We start from the raw sequence: 10,480 nt of genomic DNA on the forward strand, positions 1-10,480 counted from the left end.
CACACTAGCCAAAATCCTCCTAGGATTTGAAATATCAAGAAAAACCATCAAGTTTGCTAAGGACTAAATGTTCTATGCCAACGGCCTCTGAGATATTAAAATACAAGCCTAGCTACCCATACTCACTGCCTTTTGACTTAAGGAATTTGCTACTAAATTTTCCTTTCCTGGATGATACACAAAGGAAATATCATAATCCTTAAGCAACTCCATCCATCTACCATAGCTAGCATTAAGCTCCCTATGGTCATAAGATGCTGCAAACTATGATGATCGGTGAAAATCTCATAATCATGCCATAAATATAATGTCTCCAAATCTTAAGCGCAAAATCTACAATGGCCAACTCCAAATCATATGTAAAGTAGTTGCACTCATGCACCTTAAGCTGTCTAGAATCATATGCAATAACACAAACCTACAACATTAACACACAACCCAAACTGATACCAGAACCATCACAAAACACGGTGAATCCCTCACCCTTATTAGGAAAAGCTAAAATAAAAGCTGATGTAAGGAAATCTTTTAGCTTTCCAAAGCTCGACACACAATCCTCAGACCATCAGAAAGGGATCTCTTTTCGAGTCAATCTGGTCATAGGTGCTAAAATAATAGTAAAACCCTCAATGAACCATCGATAACAACCAACCAAACCAATATAGCTATGAAACTTAGTCTGAGATATAGCTCTATCCAAATCACGATTTGCCTCAATCTTAGTCGGGTCTACCATATTACCATCCTTAAACAACACAGGTCCAAGAAATGTCACCGACTCAAGTCAAAACTCACACATAGAAAACTGGCAAAAAGCACATGATCTCTTAAAGTCTGGAGCACAATCCTAAGATATTGTGCTTGATCCTCTCTATTCCTTAAATATACAAGGATGTCATCGATTAACACAATCACAACGGAATCAAAATAAGGTTTGAATACTAGGTTCATTAAGTCCATGAATGTGGCTGGGGCATTAGTCAACCCAAACGATATCACTAAGAACTCATAATGACCATAATAGGTCCTGAAGATTATCTTCGGGATATCCTCTGCCCAAATCCTCATCTTATGGTAACAAGATCTCAAATCAATCTTAAAAAATATTGTCGTACCCTAAAGTTAGTCAAACAAATCATCAATGTGAGGCATGGGATAGCGGTTCTTCACTGTCACCTTACTAAGCTGCCTATAATTAAGCACATATGCATGAAGCCATCTTTCTTCTTGACAAATAATACAGGAGGACCCCCTGGAGACACATTCGGTCTAATAAACCCTTACTAAGAAGATCCTAAAGATGAGAATTCAACCCATTAATCTCGATAGGAGCCATACATAAGGTTCCATAGAAATAGGTTGAGTGCCAAGCTTGAGATCAATAGAAAACTTAATATCATGGACAGGGGGAATACTCGGCAGGTCAATAGGGAACATATCAAGAAACTTACAAACTACAGGAACAAAGTCAAGCAATGTACTTTCCACACTAGTATCACAAATATAAGTTAGAAAAAACTCGTAACCTATCAAAATAAATCTCCTAGAACGAACATAAGAAATAATCCCATCAATTCATGGATAATCGTTCCTTGCCACACTAGGGGAATGTTATGCATGGCTAAGGTAACAACCTTTGAAAATAATCCATGACTGCATGATAGTGGGATAACTCATCCATGTCCAGAATTATATCAAAATCCACCATATCCAGAATAATAACATCAGCATAAGTATCGACATCACTAACAGTCATAACACATAATCTAAAAAATTGATCCACTACTAAAGAATCACCCATAGGAGTAGATACACTCAATGAGACAGATAATAAATCCCAAGATAACTCCAACCATAGTGCATAACAAGAAGATATATAAGAATAAGTAGATACTAGATCAATTAAAGTAATTGTCAACTACCGGCACACTAAAATAACAACATCTGAAGTCTCACCTTTGGTCTAGCAGGTACTACATACAACTAACCAAGACCACCCCTTGGCTGGGCACCTGACCGACCTCTAGTCTTGCCTTTCTGAGAACCTCCTTGAGTACCATAAAACAACCCCATACGACTATAAGAACTACGTCTAGGTAAGGGATAAAATACTCTAATAGAGGGAACACTCTAATACTTCCCTTACCAGGGAGATTACCAGAACGAGACTGACCTCCCTTAGTAATTTGAAGTGCTACTTAAATAGGTCGATTAGGCTGACTCTGAATCTAATAGGATAGACCCAGAGGATATATACTATGAAAATTACTACCTCTGAATCAGGAACTACTATGGCTCCCACTAAAACTTACTTGATGTCTAGGACTCTTTTTGTTGCCCTTATGGTCCATACGATGCATCTCTCCAAAAGCTGAGTATGATCAAAAACCTTTGCAAAGGACCTACCCATAACAACTAAAATCTGAGTAGACATATGAAGAGGAAGTCTTAACCCTGTATCAAAGTACAGACTCTGTCACATTCAATATCCAAAATATAAGTTTCATTCCTAGGCAACTAGTGAAAATGAGCCTCTTATTCTACAACAATCATGGATCACTACTCTAATCTAGAGAACCGATCCCTCAAACAATCTCTAAGGATGCAAGGTATGTACTTCTCTAAGAATATCTCAGAGAAATGAGCCCATGCAAAAAGATCCATCTGGTATAAAATCCATATAACCTCTTCACCAATGTTGAGTAGCTAAATCCAATTGAATTTTAGTGTACTCCACACCACGAGTCTCAAGAAGGCTTAAATTATAGAGCCTATCCTTACAAGTAATCAGGAACTCATATACATCCTCACTTAGTGCACCAAAAAACCTTAGCAAAGCCAATCTCAAGAATCTACCCAATATCTTCTACTCTTCAGAAGACATAGCAGGCTGAGCAACCACTAGCTAAGCAACTAATGGTGCAGGAGGAACTTTAACTCATGGAGCCACAACTACAAGTTGTATCCTACCTCAGTACCACTTTGATCTATAGACTGTACACCATCAGATGACGTACCACCAAACAACCCCAAAAGCTAAACCAACATATCTTTGACCATTAAAAAAGAACTAAACCTTGGTGGAGCCTAAACTGATCCTTTGTCCTCCGCTAGCTGGAGCAAAAGAATCACAAGCTTAGGAGCGAGAATAGGACTAAGGAAAGGCAACATTTCCTAGATCTTAGCTGGGGACACATCTCGTAACTATCTAAGATCATTGGTTCATCCACAAATAAGAATAGGATCCCTAGGATTGGTTTCGGGACCATCGTCTCATGTAGCGGTAGCACGTGTCTTAGCCATTTGTGAATGAGTAAAGTCAAGGGAATATTTCTATAAACCAACTGAAACTCTTAGCACGAAGTGATTAAAAAAAGTGATGAACTCTTAAGAATGTCCCAAAGCCTCTTGAATATAGAAAATGGACATCATCATTCTGATCTGCAAGACTCTACTAGACATTGGTTCTTGTACAAATAATACTAGTGAAACTTGTCTTTTATACCAAATTGTCACGATCTAATTTACAAGTCATGATAGAACCTACTGAATCCCACTAATAGGTAAGCCAAACCATAACCCAAAGTTAAATGCAATGGGTTAACTTGGTTGAAAATGCCCAATCATAGGCAAAAATGAACAACACACTTATACTTAAGCAAAGAATTCTAAATAGATAAAATATTCAATACAAGATACCATCCCATGATCTGGAAAAGCTAGTACAAGAGCATCTAATACTAATACAACTCAAATATTTAGAATAGTCAATAATATTTGTCTCAATAACTAAAGACTGAATATCAAAACATAGAAGGAAATAGGTGACTCCCACTCCAAGAGCTTACCCAATATCCAAAAATATAACCACAGTACGATCACCGATCAACGATTATAGCTAATACACAAATCTGAACAAAAAAGTACAGAAGTATAGCATGAGTACCAAAACAATGGGTACTCAGTAGGCATCATTGATCGACTGAGATAAATCATGATATAAGTATGATAAAATGCAAGATAACATATCTAAGTCAAGGTCAAGAAATAAACTTGAATCATCTCCAATATTATTGTACATATAAGTAATTTAACCAGGACAATAATATAACACTAGGCATCTACACATGCAATGATAAACTACAAAATTGGTTTTCATACAACAATTGATGTGAAAAGTAAATAACTCATCACAGACTCCCACAAACCTAGAAAGTACACTCAAAGATAGAATAAAGTAACTATTTATCACTTACGAATAACCAAGTCGTTATTTAATCATCATTCCATAATTTACCAATATCTGACAAAGTACCCACATTCTACAATTTTACCAACATATAGCAACCTTATCATCAATACTCACTAGTCACCATCTATTAGTTAACCATATCTCATTAACTAATTCATTTGATTACTAATCAACATATAACCTCTTGTCATCATTTAACACTATTCACCACCTATCCACTAAACACTATTTATTAGGTAACCACCATTTATCAACTAACAACATTTATTAACTAATCATTCTTTTCCAACTAATCCTTGTTTATCAACTAGTTATGATTAGTCACTTAAACAATAATTACCACTAATCCTTATTTATCTCTAATCATCAACTAAACTACCTAATAATTATTTATCACTAATCAACAATTATCTCTAATCCTGATAAGTACACAAATTATCATTTTTGCCATTTTTGGGATGCATTTGGCATCCTTAATATAAACATTATACCCAACTTACATATGCATCGAGGTACATTGTCATGATGTGATTATTTTGTATATATATACATATATATGTGTGTGTGTGTGCGCGTGCATGTGTATATGTGTAATAATCATGTCATAATAAAGAGTTGGACTCGAACCGGTAGATGTACACATAGGTACATTGGCATAATCATCCTCCATCCTTGAAGGGTATCAATGAATCATTAAAATCATCCTTCGGCCTTGCCAGGTATCAAGGTATCATCATAGTAATCCTCCATCCTTGTTGGACACCAATGTATCATCTTGTGGGGTATCAATGTATCATCATGATCATTCTCTACAATTGAATCGGGTATAATCAACACCACCATTATCTTTCTGAATTGAAATAGGTATAATCAATATCAATATTATCTATCAGAATTGAACCAAGTATGATCAATATCAATATTATTTTCTGAAATTAAATCGTGTATAATCAATATCAATATCATCTTTTGTAATTAAACCTTGTATAGTAAATATCAATATCATCTTCTGAAATTAAACTAGGTATAATTAATATCAACATCATATTTCAAAATTAAAATGCGTATATATATAGTAAATATTCGAAATTGAACCAGTAGCCACATTATCATAGTCAGTGGCACAACCAATAGCATAAGTGCTTATATAGTCAAGTATAATGAATTCTAGCATAATTATAGCATAACTTCCCATAAAATGAATAAGCATGACTTTTAGCATAATTATACCACAATTGCAAACACCATCAACAATAATGTTTTCTAGCATAGTTACTAGCATAATTGTTTAGCATGATCATAATCATAAGTAATAGCATAGGAAATAACTTATTAATAGCATATTCAAAGGCTTATCATCAGAATAATAGATAGCCTATACATGGCATAACCAATAGCTTTTCCCAACATGATTCATATCTCATCATAGCATAAGTGAAAATCTAATTCATTAGTCTATGAATATTACTTGTAATGTCATCATTACCATAACCATAAAGTGCTAAGGTTCCTCAATATTTTCTCAAAAGGACATTTTCTAGGTATTTAGTAAGTGTATAAGGGTTTCAAGAGAACTAATTATCAATCTTGACTTAAGGTGGGTCAAAAAGCCCACTTCTAAATCCCCAAAACCTACTCTAAGACAAATTCTACCCCGGAGTAGGCTAAGGTATCTAAATACACTCTTAGATGTATAGAAATCCACACTAAGCCCTAGTGTAAAGGTTCTTTCCAATCACAATAGTTAATCCAAAATAGTAACTAAGTAAACCTTATTTAATGTTGACATGACCCAACCTCAGGACTTATCATAATGGATATCCCAAGTCCAAACAGGACCGAGGACCGCCCCTGTTACACAACCCATCCATCTTTATCCAGCCTTTGATGGGCTGAATCTTCAATATATAATAATATAGCATTAATGTTCTTATCAAGACTCTGGGATGGGTCATAACCATGACCGACCAAACTGAGTCCAACCGTATCACACCAATCATCCAACCATACCAAACCAAACCATAGGCAATAAACTAGGCCATAACCAAATAAGTTAGACAAAATTTAATATAAATAATCCTAAAATGTAATATGATAAAATAACCAAGAATATTATCAAAGTTTGTAAGCCCCAACACCAATATTGATGCCAAGACAAACACCAATATCGATCTCGCCAATAGCAACCCCCAGAAGTACCACAAAGCCTGTATCCAAAAAAAGTAAACAAATCTGATTGGGACATATCCCCAACCATGGCAAAAACCAATATCCAAAATAAAATAAGAGTGTCTAAAGAAATCCATAACATGAAATGACATCCTCCGAAAGGATGGAATCTTACAACTTCAGTCCAAATGCTGATACCTAATCCATGTGCTAAATAGGAGGAGTAAAATGGTTGATTCCTATATAGCGTGGGTATACAGCAGCCACTAGACGGGGTTAGCGAGTGACCGCTAGCATGAATCTAAGGATAAGAATAAAATAATGCCATTTATAAAACAAATAAAACCATCCATAATGCATATAACCATACATATATATATATGTCAGGAAAGGGAATCGTGTTTAGAATACATTGAAAACCTTTAGCTGGGTTGAGTAACTCAGCCATCCTAAATCACCCACGGGCGATATGGGTTTTTCTCCCCTGCTGAAAAGGCCCAGTGCATGTAGCCGTATGACCAGGGAAGTATCCAATGGGATGACTAGTACATCCCCTAATAGTGTGACAACATTCACACGGTCCACTAAGACCAATCCTCATATCAGCAAATATGAGTTTCCAGTTTTGGTCTCCCCGGGATCGCTACCTCCATGGCTTTGCTACATACCCCGCCATTAATGCCCAATTAAAACCGTTTCCAAATAACCAAACAAATCCATTTACTATATTATTAACCAAGGACATTATTATGGTAGCATCATATCACCCCTTACTTGCAAGTATTATCCATAGCCAAACTATTTAGGTTAAGGGGAATTTCAAGTGCCCTTTCATATACCACATTAAACCACTTGGGAAAATTCCATGTTCTCCACAAACATAACTATTTATCCTTTAGACTTTTCAAACCAGTTAAACCATGTATAGTTCCTTTACCAAGTTTAAAACATGCAAGATTTCTATTAAAAGAAGTCAATGCAATGAACATTTCCTTATAAGTATTTTATCAACACCTTGGGGGCATAATATAAGTAAACTAATTCCAAAGACCATTACACCATTACCATGCAGTCCAATTGTCCAAAACCACCATTAATGCATATAAAAACATAATTAAAACCATAAGGAACCATAACCAAGCATTTAATATCAAAAAATCCCAAATAATAGTTGAAAGTTAAAATTATGAAATAGTAAAACCATGAAATCAATCATGTAAACCTTGCCTTTAGTTGAAATTAGAATGAGGGAAGACAATCATGCCTTATACCAAAGAATTGATGGAAACAATCACCAAGACAAGCCCCAAAGCAATCCTTAAGATGAAACCCTAGCATTCTAGCCCCAAAAGCTCTTGAGAGAATTATGAGATATTTTGGAATAGTTTCTAAGTGTTTATGAATAGAATAATAGGGTAAATAACCTCCTGAGTGTATTAGAATTCGTGGGTCCTAATTAAGGTAAGTAGGGAAATGTCCAGAATACCCCAACTTAAGTCTCTTAAAATCCCGTCATTAGGATACGACTAGCCCATACGAGTCATACCCACCCAATATAATTGCAACCCACCACTTGTATCCAAGCATCAACCTTGGATAAGACACTGTCCAGTATATGACTCATCCAACCACATCGTAACCATATTATATGATCCATATCCATGGCACGTATCCCTGGCAGAATGAAATATCAGGAGGATTAAATATTGCCAACCCTAGAGTCCCTGATACGACTAGTACCAAGACCTTACGACTCATACCCCTAGGTCGTACCCATTCCAGTGACCAAAACCATCCTACCAGCTAAACTAGTCAGCATATAACAAGACCAAACCACTCGTACCTCAACATATGGGTCGTACCCATGAGCCAAAACCTAGGATGTTTCAGTCTCCCCCACTAGGAAAATTCATCCCTGAATGACGAAAAAGGTAAGGGTAACATCATACAGAGTCATTTTCATTATCAAACATCCTCTTAACAAAGTTTGAAAAAAAAGGGGAAATGATTTTAATCTTTTCTCTAACAAACTCATAAAATAAAGATGTATTAAAGACATATACCTTCCGCATAAATCCCAGGAGCAGAAAACAAATGTGGATATTTGGACTTCATGTCCTCTTCTGTTTCCTAAGTAGCTTCTTCAACCTTATGGTTCCTCCATAGAACCTTAACCAAAGCCACATCCTTGATTAGGAACCAATAAACTTTTCTATCTAATATCTCAATCAGGACCTCTTCATATGATAGAGAATCTAAAATGTCCAATCCTTCCAAAGGAAAAACCGAAGAAGGATCACCAATACACTTCCTCAGCATAGAAACATAAAAGACTGGATGAACCAAACTCAAGTTAGATGGTAACTCTAACTCATAAGAAATATTGACAACTCTCCTTAAAATCACATAAGGCCTAACAAACCGAGGACTGAGTTTCCCCTTCTTGCCAAACCGCACCACTCCCTTCATGGGAGACACTTTGAGGAACACCCTATCCCCGACCTCAAACTCCAACATCCACATAGGACTTTTGGTGACTTTAGGAAGCTTTAAGCTAATCCCAAATCACCTACACCTTCTCAATTGCTTGATAAACCAAATCCGAGCCAAACATGTCTGCCTCACCAAGATCAAATCAACCAATAGGATATCTATACCTCCTACAATAGAATTCCACAAAAGGAGCCATACCAATCCTAGAATGTTGTAAGCAAATCCACCAGAGGTAGATATTAAACCCAATTTCCACCATAATCAATCACACAGGCCTGAAGCATATCCTCCAATGTCTGAATAGTTCTCTCCACTTGCCCATCTGACTGCAGATGAAAAGCAGTACTCAGATTAAACATAGTCCTTAACCCTTTGTAGAAAGACCAGCAGAAATAAGATGTAAATTGCATACCATGATCAGAAATAATTGAGACAAGTACCCCATACAGCTTTATAATCTCTTGAAGATACAGCTTTACATAATCCTCTACAAAAAAGGTAGTCCGAACTGGCAAGAAGTGCACAGACTCAGTCATCCTATCCATGATGACCCTAATCGAATCAAATTAGTTTTGAGATCGAGAAAAACCGGTAATGAAATCTATATTGATCATCTCCCACTTCCATTCGACAACTTTATTTCTTGATACAACCCACCAAGCCTCATATGCTCAACTATAACCTATAGATACACCATACATTTAGCTACAAAATCAACCATATCCTTTTTCATTCCATTCCACCAATAGATCTCCTTGAGATAATGATACATCTTTGTCGATCTGGGATAAACAACATAGCGTGACTCATGCACCTCAGCCAAAACCCTTTGTCACTACCCGTCTACATTAGGAACATACAACCTTCCGTTGAACTACAAAGTACCATCACTAATTATCTCAAACACTGCCACCTTTTTGTCTACCAATATCACTCTTTATTTTCATCAAGACAGGATCCAGTGCTTTGTTTTCCTTAATCTTCGCACCAAGAGATGATCGAACCACTTCTTGCACCATCACACTACCATCCTTAGAGTCCAACAGAAGAACCCTAAGACTAGCCAAGCGGTGAACATCCTTCACCAATTATCGCTTTTATTTCTCCACATGAGCTAGACTACCAATGGATAACCTGCCAAGAGCATCAACAACAACATAAGACTTATCTGGGTGGTAGTGAAGACTTAATACATAATACTTGAGAAGCTAAAGCCATCTCCTTTACCTAAGATTTAGCTCTTTTTTAGTGAACACGTACTAAAGACTCCTGTGATCAAGAAAGATATCCATATAAACACCATAATGATAATGCCACCATATTTTTAAAGCAAACACAACTGCCAAAACTCTAAATCATAAGTAGGATAATTCCTCTTATGTGCCTTCAACTACCAGTAAGAATAAGCAATCACCTTCCCATCCTACATCAAAACACAACCAAGCCATACCTAAAATGCATCAGAATAAACCACAAACCGATCATTGCATTTTGGCAAAGTCAGGATTGAAGTAAAAGTCAACTTATCCTTTAACTTCTAAAAACTCCCTTCACAAGCATCTGACC

Source organism: Capsicum annuum, chromosome 4 (genome assembly GCF_002878395.1).
Source record: "Capsicum annuum cultivar UCD-10X-F1 chromosome 4, UCD10Xv1.1, whole genome shotgun sequence".
NCBI classification, from domain to species: Eukaryota; Viridiplantae; Streptophyta; class Magnoliopsida; order Solanales; family Solanaceae; genus Capsicum; species Capsicum annuum.